Here is an 11513-nt window from a genome sequence, read left to right as displayed (position 1 = left end):
AATCTTCTAGGAGATCACACAGATAAATGAGGAAGTAAAGAGAGGCTAATTAGAGAAGAAATAAAGAAGGAAAGATCTAATTACACAAGAAGTAAAGAAGAAAAAAAGGCTAACGATTCTATATGTGGGATGGGCTATATGCGCTGTTCCATATACTTTAACGGCAGAAAAATAAGGAAGTGATGCGCTGCATAAGACATTGACGTTGGTGATTATGACCCTGATCGATGAACGGAAAAAAAAAGGAAAAGGACGTGGCTCGCGGGTGCCCGGGCGCCCGATCGCAGCCCCGAGCGCTCTTCCAGAAAAGGAAGGAGCCACCCGCGCGCGCGATTAGACAGCCAGAAACGGAAAATCAGCCACCCGCGCGCGAAAACAATCACACTCTGCTGTCCCCCGCGTGATTAGGAAGATGCTCTGCTACGTCAGTTCGCATGCATTAATTTGAGTTTCAAAAAATTTAAAAAGCCATAACTTTTGATTCGAGTATCGAAATTCAGATCCGTTTTCACCATTGGGTTTCTTGCGACGAGTTTTTCAAAACTAAATCCCATATGGATAGGTTTTGATGAACTTTTTTTTTGAGCAACTCTGTGTGGTATATAGGCAACTTTAGTGTTATCAGTAAGCAACTCTTCTTGTTTGTCTAATATGACTTCTTATCATCTTGGTTTGTGTAAAAACCAAGCAACTGACCTAACAAACCAAGCATCTGTCCTAGTAAACCAAGCAACTGTCCTAGTAAACCAAGCAACTGTCATAACAAAAACAATCCATTGTCCTAATAAATCAAGCAACTGTCCTAACAATACTAAGCAACTATCCTAACAAAACCAAGCAACTGTCCTGGCAAATCCATGCAACTACATTATCAAAACACACAATGCATAATGTCTAAACAAACCAAGCAACTTTTTTACCTAACAAAACCAAGCAACCATCTTAACAAAAAACAAACAATTTCAATAACAAAACCAAGCAACTGTCCTGGCAAATCCATGCAACCATCCTATCAAAAAATAGGTTGTCATTACCAAAGTTGGCTGCCGAAGATGCTTAGTTGCCCATATACGGTCAAAAATATTATTTGCCGTGATTTCTAAGTGGTATATGACATACTTGCTTGATAAATTCATTAGTACATATAATTTAATAAAAGTTGCTTATGTTTAAAACTAAAGTTGCCTCGTTTAGGATCAAAGTTGCTTCTTTTTTAAAAATTATCAAAACGTGCTCATATGGGATCTAGTTTTGAAGATCTCGTCACGAGAAACCTAACGGTGAAAACGGATCTTTGTTTCGACGCTCGGTTGAAAAGTTATTACTTTTTTTTAAATGAAACGGAATAAAGAGTGTGTCAGCACATGCATGCGCGTTAGTATCTCTTCCGTAATTATGGGACGCGGTCCCTTTAGCTGTCGCTATAATCCCATCTGACGGCTGGAGCGCGTGCGCTCGCGCGAGCGAACGAGCGCAGCTGCACGAGTCAGACTTTAGGAAAGGAAAAATATAAGAGGACCAGAATATTTTGCTGTTGATCGTTTTTAATGAAGTTTGATGATTGTTTATGTCCTTTACAGACTGCTACTATTTTTTTATCTAACTTTACAGACTGCTCTATACTACGACGTAAAAGCCGGAAAGGAAACGGACATCGGTCCAGTTAGGATTACAGAATGTTGAAATAACATGTATACACATGCTACCACACACGGGAAGCATATATACCTGAACGTGCTATGAAGTATACAATGAAGATTTACATACGAAAGCAGAATACAAAACAATTTATTTTCAGGCGCAGCTGATCTCACCTAGATACACAACTGCGTAATAAACCTTTGTTGCCAAAACATAGACATTTAGAAGTCATGGCCATAGAGTCTGATCTTCGTGAAGTTGTTGTTCCGGACAAGAAAATATGTGCCATGCTTAACGTCCCTGAAGGTGGACGTGCTTCAATCATGTTATGGTTTAAGGATCAGCATTGCGCATACATATGATCAAAGAGAAGAACATGCACGTTCCTCATTGGTGGGTTACCTCAACAAATCTAATTTGGCTGTAGTGGTTAGTGTTTTGCTTTTATTTTATTTAAAAAAAGTGTGCGTATTTGAAGGAAACTTTCAAAATGGGTTGCTTTAGCCAATCGAGATAAAAAGTTATGATGCATATATTGATAACTTTAACAATAACACGTACATTCAACTGGACGTAACCGGTAATTCCTCATTCTGATGTTTACTCATTAGCGAAGCACAACCCGCAAGTCCAACAATGAAGGCATTTCCCCCCTCAAAAGAAAAGATCAATGCATCATTTATCGGGCTTTCTTTTTGCAAAGATGGCCGGCTTAGAACATAGTGATTGAATTAGGAGTGTTGGAGGAGTCCGATGAATTTTATCCCGTTGCAACGCACGGGCTATTTTCCTAGTCTTTCCCTAATAATAAAGCACGGATTGACTCCGTGGGTTCACCGTCACAATACGTTTTCTTCTCATGTCGTAATACGCTTTGTGTCCAGGATTAACAAAGAAACATTTTCTCCTGCCGTCCATACGACGCCCGACTCCAAAGTCCAAACACAACTCCTCCTTCCCCATCGTCTTTTATGCCAACGAATCCTAACCTCCTCTTGAAACAGACCCACACAAATCCTTCCTCCCTCGCATGTCCGTCGTCGCCTCCACTGCCGCCAGCACTGGCCACCTCGCCCCAGGCGCGGGACAGATCTAGGAATTAGGAGGGGATGGACGGAGTATAGCGAACATGCCGACGGGGATGTGCTCTCTCCTCCCGCTACCAAAGACCGTGGGCGGGGCGCCCGACCTCTAGACGACTCCGACGATAATCACGGACGGATGTGCATCCTGGCATCTCAACTGAAGATGCGGCCGATTCATCTCTTTGTGAAGAGGATTAGCTCCACGACGCCCTCACCGAGCAGCCGATCAGGAAACCAGCCCCGCCTCCCTGCTTCTTCCCTTCTCTCTGGTTATCCTGAGATGGCCCGGCTGGGTGCCGACCAGACGACAGCTCCCCCGCCCAGGCCCTCCACCGGCTCAAGATCCGGGGCCCTCTGCTCCTCGACGTCCCACATAGAGCGCTAAATCCAGCAAAACAGCCCCGCCGCGTTGCCGCTCCCATCTTCCTGCATCTTCCCGAGATGGCCCGGCTGGGCACTGCCCCATCGACCAAGCGTGTGCTGTCCATAGAAGCCGGCTCCTCCACCCAAGCCTTCCTCTGCAAGGTCAGTGAGGACACCCTTCGTCTGAACCGATCGTGATAATCATGCGCACGTACACACATACATGTTTTCCCCACTGATTTAATTCGAATTCAGTTGTCTGTCTCCATCTCCAAACGGAGCAGAGCCGTCCAGCACACAACATGATTTGCAGATCCAAGGAGGAGGGTGAGGAAGCCGCCGGCGGATAGGATGAACATCGCAGGGTACGAGCATGCTAGCCGCCCGTCTCGACGTTATATGATCTGATAATCTTCTTTTGGTTTTCTTATGTCCGCGGCGACACTATGGTGGATTGGAATCATGCCAAAAGCAGAAGAAGAGGAGGTCTGTTCGCCATCAAGCCAACCTTGCACTGCTGCACCACGTCTCGCAACAGTTCCCGGCCCCCGCTGCCTCTTCCGCACACGTCTATCCCCTTGAATCAGCGTACCTTTTTTGTTTTCTTAAGAAAAAGACTGATTCATCTACAACTTGGATCAGAGCAAATTATTTGTCTACGAACCGGAGAAGAGGATCCAGCGATGGATGCTTTCAGATTTGGCTTCGACCCAAACTGGCCGCAGGCTTTCAAGTCTTGGGGCTCGGCTCGGTAGATCAAGGTCGAGAGAGGAGTGACCTGGGATAGCAGTCAGACGGCGGTGATGTCTAGGTGACATGAGTGCGATGGCAGCTGGGCATCGTCCGCATTGACCTGAAGGCAAGCGACCGCTCAGCTGTTAATTCACCGTTTGTCTCAGCACCATTATATTTTTGTGATTCTCAATTTGTCTCATGATTGATCCATTCATAATTAGTAGTACACTTTATCTTCTGTTTCATGTGTTTTATGGGTGGAAGGGTTTGGATGACCGATGAGCATCTGGATGGAGGATAAATGTTAGCCGCAGGCCTGCTCCCATGCTTTGCCATTGCTATTGTCTCCCTGCATCGCCGTCTACGTCTCTGACCGTGCGCCAATACATGGAGACCCAGTCCTTCGAGCACACACCAGCCCTGACCCGCGTGTCCCATCGTTGCCCGGGCTCCCATGCCTTGCAGCCATGGAGGTAATATCCTCAAAGCGCCAGCCCGGCCCCAACCCGCGTGGACACTGGTCAAAATATCATCTTAGCTACTGGTCTAATAAAGCAATGATCATTGGCTCTCTCTTGTGAAAATTTCACTTTGATCAGCTAACACACGAGTCAAACGTAAATGCTAGAAGTCTATCATAATATTATCTCTGAACTCATATGCCTTCCATGTATAGTATGCCGATGATATATGTCAATGATAGCAATAGTGAACTTGTACAATTTTTAATGTGCACTTTATTTAGATTCATGACCTCTGAACATAATTGTAACATGTATTTTGATGATGCTCAGCTCCATTTGTCGGCAAACTTCAAATCAATGATGGGGAATACAATTTTCTGTGATAGTTGGGACTAATCCGTTTTCTTCTGATGTGCAATTCAAGTTGATGTCACAGTTCAGTAACTCGCATTGAAGTAGTGTTCATTTGTTAAGGAGATGAAATCTTAGCTCTTACACTAGCTCACGTACACATTAAAAACATTAAGTGGTAAATAGCTTACATACACCAGTCAGTTATGCATTGTACCTTCAGATTCTGAGATAAAGAGAATCTCTAGCTATATATCTATGTCTTTACACGCGAAGCACGAAATCATGGGTGGGCGAAGCACCAGGATGTTTGTCAATGACTATGCCATCGGGAAGAAGCCCACCTCTGTTGACTCGCCGGTCCTAACATAGAGAAGCAAGACACACCACCTTGCTAAGGATGCCCGCCTCACACTAATGTGTGCAAATGTACCCTCCTAGGCAGAATTGGGATGCCCGCTTCACTCCGATGCGTGCTCGAGTGGTCCCTAGGCCAATCGTTGGGTGGAGGAGGAGTATGAGGCTGAGGGCGACATCGGCGCCTGGTCGGTGCCTTGAGACCTTCTCAAATGCATTTGGCATCCTGTAGGCCACGTCCTCACCGAGGCTGCTGCACCTTGCCACCGTGTTGGGCCTTCATTGTGACGGTGGACAGCCGGACTTCCTGGTGGAGTTGAGGCGGATTCGATATTAGGCAATGAGCCCACATTGCATGTGGATGTACACGATGTAGGACATGAACCGAACACACTGAGGAAGTAAAACACATATAGTTCCTGTCTTTTTCCTTTTCACTACTTTGACAACATTATTTTTTGAGAACCGACAACATTTAAACATTGGTATCACCCGTTGCAACGCACGGGCAATTTTCCTATCTCTCCCTAATAATAAAGCACGGATCGACTTTGTCGGGTTCACCGTCACAATACGCTTTCTTCTCATGTCATAATACGCTTTTACAATTTGTATGAAGAAAATCGTAATATAAACGAGGTGGTACTAATCTATATCTATTCATCCGTACGTGCGGTAACTTTCGTACGTCGTTCGTGAGGAGAGAAAATTCATCGTCATTGTCCCAAAAAGAAGCCCACTACGTCCCAACCGGCTAGCATGGGCCTCGGCCCATCAAACGAATCCGGTCTAAAAAACATTACGAGAAAGATGGATCGAACGGGCAACCTACCGCTTATATCAGAAGAGGGCATCCAATGGGCTAACCCATGACATTGTAAAAAGGAGAGCGTTTGATCGTTGATTACATAATCCCACCTCGCCCCCTTACATTGATTTAAACCAATTTAAATACAACTACGAGTCGACTGGGATCAATAGCAAGGGTGGTAAAACGAATTAAAATTAAGGAAGATGATGAATGATCAATGAGGAAGAAGATATGCCTGGTGGTGAAATCTCAAAAGGAGGACGTTGGATGGGGGATGATAATGAGGAAAAAGATATTCCGCTGCTGCGAGGAGCGGTCCTGCGGACGCCATGGCCGCCGCCGAGCCCCTTGTGAGGGATGGCTGCCGTGGTTGCGGGGCTACACTCAAAGTTAATGACGGAGGGGGGATCCCTAATGCTGGGCGACCCCTCTGTCTATGCCCAGCTGCAACAAGGTTCAAGGGAAAACGGCTTGAATTAGTGCTACACATGATAAAAGACGATTTGTCCGCCGACCGTCTCCTCCGCTCAGCGCCGCCCCCGCTGGACTCTCCCACTCCCGCCTGGCGTGTCCGTCATCCGTGATCGGGCTCTTTGCTACCGGCACCGGCCATCAGTAAGGTCGCCGCCTCCCAACCTCACGCATCGATCATCCTCCACTCATTGCTCCCTTCATTGGCAGTTGCAGCCGTATGTTCTCGCTGTTCGTCATGGTGCAGTGTTGAAGATGTTCCGGGAGCCGCTGGCTGGCGCCGGAAGAAGCGTCTCGCCGGTGTACCACTCCATCGCCTATCAATGGCACCACCAACGTACGTTGATCGAGGTCGAGGTTCACAAAACATTGTGAAATCAAAGATAGAGTCGTGTGCTCAATTTTCACAAGCAGGATGTAGCAGAGCGTGAACTACATCCTGGTGAGGTGATGGCTATTCATGCAGGATGCAGCAGCAGCAGCATGCAGGGATGGATGAAAGTAAGTAGCAGACTAGCAGACTAGCACTTTGCACGTCTCATGATTCTCCCTGATTGGTGATGACAAATCTTTGACTGAATATTGCATCAGTAACGTATCCGTTCAGCAATCCTTCTGTTATTGCTGCTGCTCTGGCCTATGAAGATATCTGTCCATGCATATCTTCTTGATGAACAGACATAAAATCTTGGATGCCCATAGAAAACATGGGTAGTGGGAATCACCTCCTTTTACGTAACATATATGTACATACAAGTTTTTTTTGGCTTTTATATGCTTCAACTGTTGTGCCAACTGGGTGAGACTTCGCGGCGACGGCATGAGCGCAATTGGGGTGTCTGATAATAAGAAATCCCGACATATTTTATGCATGAAAAAATAATTCTAACTTGCACGAGCAGACAGGGCCAAGCGAAGGTTGCATTGACGTGTGAATTAGTATACAAGTCTCCTATATATGCTTCAAAGAAAAACTCTACAATACAATACAAACCTATATATATATATATATATATATATATATATATATATATATATATATATATATATATATATATATATATATATATATATATATATATATATATATATATATATATATATATATACTTGGCATCAGTGAGATCCATAGATTAGCTAGGTAAGTACAAAGATACGAATTTTCATGTAGCTCTGTGAGTTTGTGATGTTTTCCATATGTATTTCCTTAAGACAACAAAAGCATCCTACTTTTCAATCTATAAGTTAGTTTATGAGTTGATCCAGTGCCAAACACAGTTCAGTTGAACATGTTTGTTACAACATTTTTACGAGATAAGCGTGAATTTTGAAGAATTAATTGCCGGGGTAGATCGAAATATTATAGTATGTCTTATAAAAAACGTTTCTTGAAATTCAGAATAATTCTTTGAATGATCAATTTTTTTGACAACCAAGATATTTTTTTAAAAATGTGAACATTGCTTCAGTTTGTGAATAAATTTGAAAAAGGGTACATTTTCTTGCATTTGTAAATAAAATTTAAAAAATATGAGATGAGATGTGAACAAAATGTGGTCATAACCATTGGAGAATAAGATTTTTTTTCTCCCGCTGCAACGCACGGGCCCTTTTGCTAGTAATAATAAATCACGGATTGACTCCATGGGTTCACCGTCACACTACGCTTCTTCCCGTGATTTTACGCTTTCAGTTTGAATTTAAAACCTATTCGAAGTGGTACTAAATTTTGAGCTTCATACGCCCGTCTCGTACATCCGGCCCACCTTGACCTGTCCACGAAATCAAGTAATTCAAGCCTCTTCTTTTCACGTCTCACGCACATGGGCCAAGTTGGGCCGTCGCTCGAGGACTAAGTTGCTGCCAAAAAATTGCGGCAGCAAGAATCCAACTCGCAACCTGCGTTTGGATAAAATTACATGGTCCAACTGACCTATCTCATGGTTGTTGAAAACAACAGAGTCTCAGTTCTTTATATATAGTACCACCTCGCGTCTTTACCAGCAATAACACCGGTTTATATACATCTGCGAATTCAAATCAATAAGCCGCCTTGAGGATTAAAAAGGAGAAGAGGGTAAACAATGGGCCAATTCTTCCCTGGAAAGAACCAAGAGACTTGGAAAGGAAGCGGTCAGCTGCGTGGTTTAATGGAAGAATTAAGAAGGCCCTGAAAAGCTGTGGGCCAGATTTTCGTCCGCCGTCACTGGCTCAACTTTGCCGGCCCATCTACTGTATGAAAGAACGCAAAAGTTAGATGGCAGAAAGCAGGATCGAACTCACAACCTCTGGGCTAATACGCTGCAACCAGTACGTGCAAAACTTGCACATACTCAGAAGCTGGCTGCAAGATGATTCGCGGGACGAGGTAGGCGGCGAGCGACAGAGGCCGAGGTCGGTCGAGCAGGGGCGCTGCGAGGCGAAGTGAGCAACAATGCATGCATGTTTGCTCTAAAAAAACAATTATGTTTCTTTTTTTTAAAGAAAATGGTCACAATAATGTAATCTGCTATTTAGTAGGATATCTGTAATCAAAAGAAGACATAGTTTTACATTGTTCTGTAGAGTTTTGCTGTTTTGGTATCTGAGTTGAGAATAAACAACGAGAATAGCTTCATTGGAATAGTTCTCCCTAGATTTTCTGATAATTCAACTCATCCAGTAGCTTGATAGTTGTCATTATTTTAGTATCTTATCTGTGTAACTTGATTATTAGGAGATTTATATTCATGATACTAGCGAATGGGTAGAAGTTAGGCAGAAGAACATAGAAATAGAACTAATATCCTAATTTTTTCAGAGGAACTAACGAGTTAGTATCTGAATAAATTACTTTAGATTAGCTACTACTTTTTAAAAAAGATGTCACTTTGAAATAGAGGCAGCTGTAGACCCATGGGAAGGTGTGTTATACTTTTTTTTTCTCCCGTTGCAACGCACAAGCATATTTCCTAGTATTAGTTAACAGGAAGAACTAATATCACGACTGGAAACTACACATTTTTCTGGTCAAACTACATATAAAAATTATTTTAATCCAAGTTATTGTTACAAAGTTATAGTACAATCATGTTTAACACATTCTTTGTAAATAGGCCCGAGACTTGAACGGGATGAAAACAGAGTGAACTGGGCCTATGACAGCTAAATATGGAATACTAACCAGCGTCCATGTGCGTGCGACAACGGGTACGTGTGTTGGGCCGAAGCCCAACAAAGAGAAAGAAGAGGGCACCTAGTATTGAACCGCGGGTTATTTGAAAAAAATACCAGTTTTTTGGTAAAACGTACTATGACAGATGAATAGGCAGAAGCACTCAATACTTTATTAGTGACTAGCAAACATGCCCGTACGTTGTAAAGGGAGAGTAAATATTTTTTATTAGAGCCGCAGTTTTCATTTTGATTCAATTTTGGTTCCGACTTGTAATACTGATCGCGTGCACCTATGGCCAGACTCAGATAGCTACCGGTTAGTGTTGTTTGACACTATGAAGGTCGCGTCTATAAATTAAATCTATTTAGTAAAGTATATATGTGTCACCGTCACATGCAGTGGATAAAACACAAATTAAGATCCTATGTAACGTTCATGACTATCATAAGAATTGTTTGGGTATTTTCAATATAAATCTTCACGTACTTTTGATGTTTATGAATTTTATAAGTGTATGCATATGCTATAAAAATTATTTGTGCATTCGCTATAAAAAAGTATAGTGTAGTCCATTGGTAAATACGTATACAGATTTCGCTAAAAAAAATACATACATAGGGTCTTCGATCGTGGGACATGTATAAAGAGAGAACTGGTGGAAGTACAACATACCCACGGATTGTAATTTATTCATTGTAATAATTTCCCTCACTCGCTCCTTGCCAGGCAACATAGAGCAACCCGTGCGACATGTTTATTTGCAATACGACTCGACGCCGGTATGAAGGAATGACGGATCATGCACCATTAATTTAGGTTGCACCATAAATAGCATTTTTAATAGTTAATAGATAAATATAACATTATATTCAGATTGCACATATTTTTCTAATCACATTTCATTTATAACAGGTTAAATTGAAGTTAGGGTTCAAAATATATGATTATTTTGAATATATATATATATATTTATTCTAGATGTACTGCGGGTTGATTAACACAAATGTTAGGGGCTATTATATAAAACTTCAGAAAATGGTTTGCTATGACTTAATGTTGGACTGCGGGTTGATTAGTATAAATGTTATGGAATTTTATGTAAAATAGTAAAACGATTCGTCCCGACTTAAAGATGGACTACGGGTTGATTTTAATAAACTGTGAGGAATTTTCTTTTTGCAAAAGGGCGCGACTGACGAACCAAAAGCGATGCATGCTTTATTATTAGGTGGAGATCTATACCTACTAATAAAAGAAATAGATATTCTTGGTCCGTCGTTGTTTTTACAGAAAAACCCTTCAATTTTTTAAGAGCCAACCCGCAATCCAGAAAAAAGCTCGCCCCAGAATTTCTGCTCCCTACATGGGCCGGCCAGTCCCTAGCGTGGGCCAAGGTGGGCCTGGTTCTCTTCTTTCAATTAGATGGAAAAACATATACGCACAAAGCACTTGAACTTGAGACCTCCACTACCGACCACAACAGAACAACCAACTCACCTATCATTTGTTGCGTGTGCAAAACCTGGTCGTTACCTAATTACGAGTTGCCTAGAAAATGGAAACTACCTAAAAAAAAAAAAAGGAATGCACGTGTCAACGAAAAAAAAATCCCGCTAAATGTGGACATGAAGATGCCAACAAAAGTGAAAGACCGGAAGGACGTGCAGGAAATTGACTCCAATTATATGGATTGTGGACATTATTTGAAAATTAAGTGGGATTTCAGGAAACCCAATAAAGGACCACATGCACGCCATATTTCTTTCTATGAAATGGAATTTTCATGACATAATTGGCCGCATTTCTTTCCATCAAATGGAATTTTCATGACATAACTGGCCGCATTTCTTTCCATTAAATGGAATTTTCTTCACGTAATTGGCTCCCTAATAAATGTTATTATGCTGAAATTTGTTAGATAGACCAACAATTAAGTCGCTTTAAATGGGGAGAAGACGTTGCACCCCATAAGAAAAAATAAAATTAAAAGGCAGCATGACAAATCCACACATTTTTTGGAACAAATAGAAAAGAATTCCCTCAAAAACCACAAACATACAATAAAATATAGTAGTATT

The sequence above is a fragment of the Triticum aestivum genome, chromosome 5D (genome assembly GCF_018294505.1).
Source record: "Triticum aestivum cultivar Chinese Spring chromosome 5D, IWGSC CS RefSeq v2.1, whole genome shotgun sequence".
Lineage (NCBI taxonomy): Eukaryota > Viridiplantae > Streptophyta > Magnoliopsida > Poales > Poaceae > Triticum > Triticum aestivum.
The sequence above is the reverse complement of the archived record's forward strand: the minus strand, read 5'-3'. Positions refer to the sequence as shown.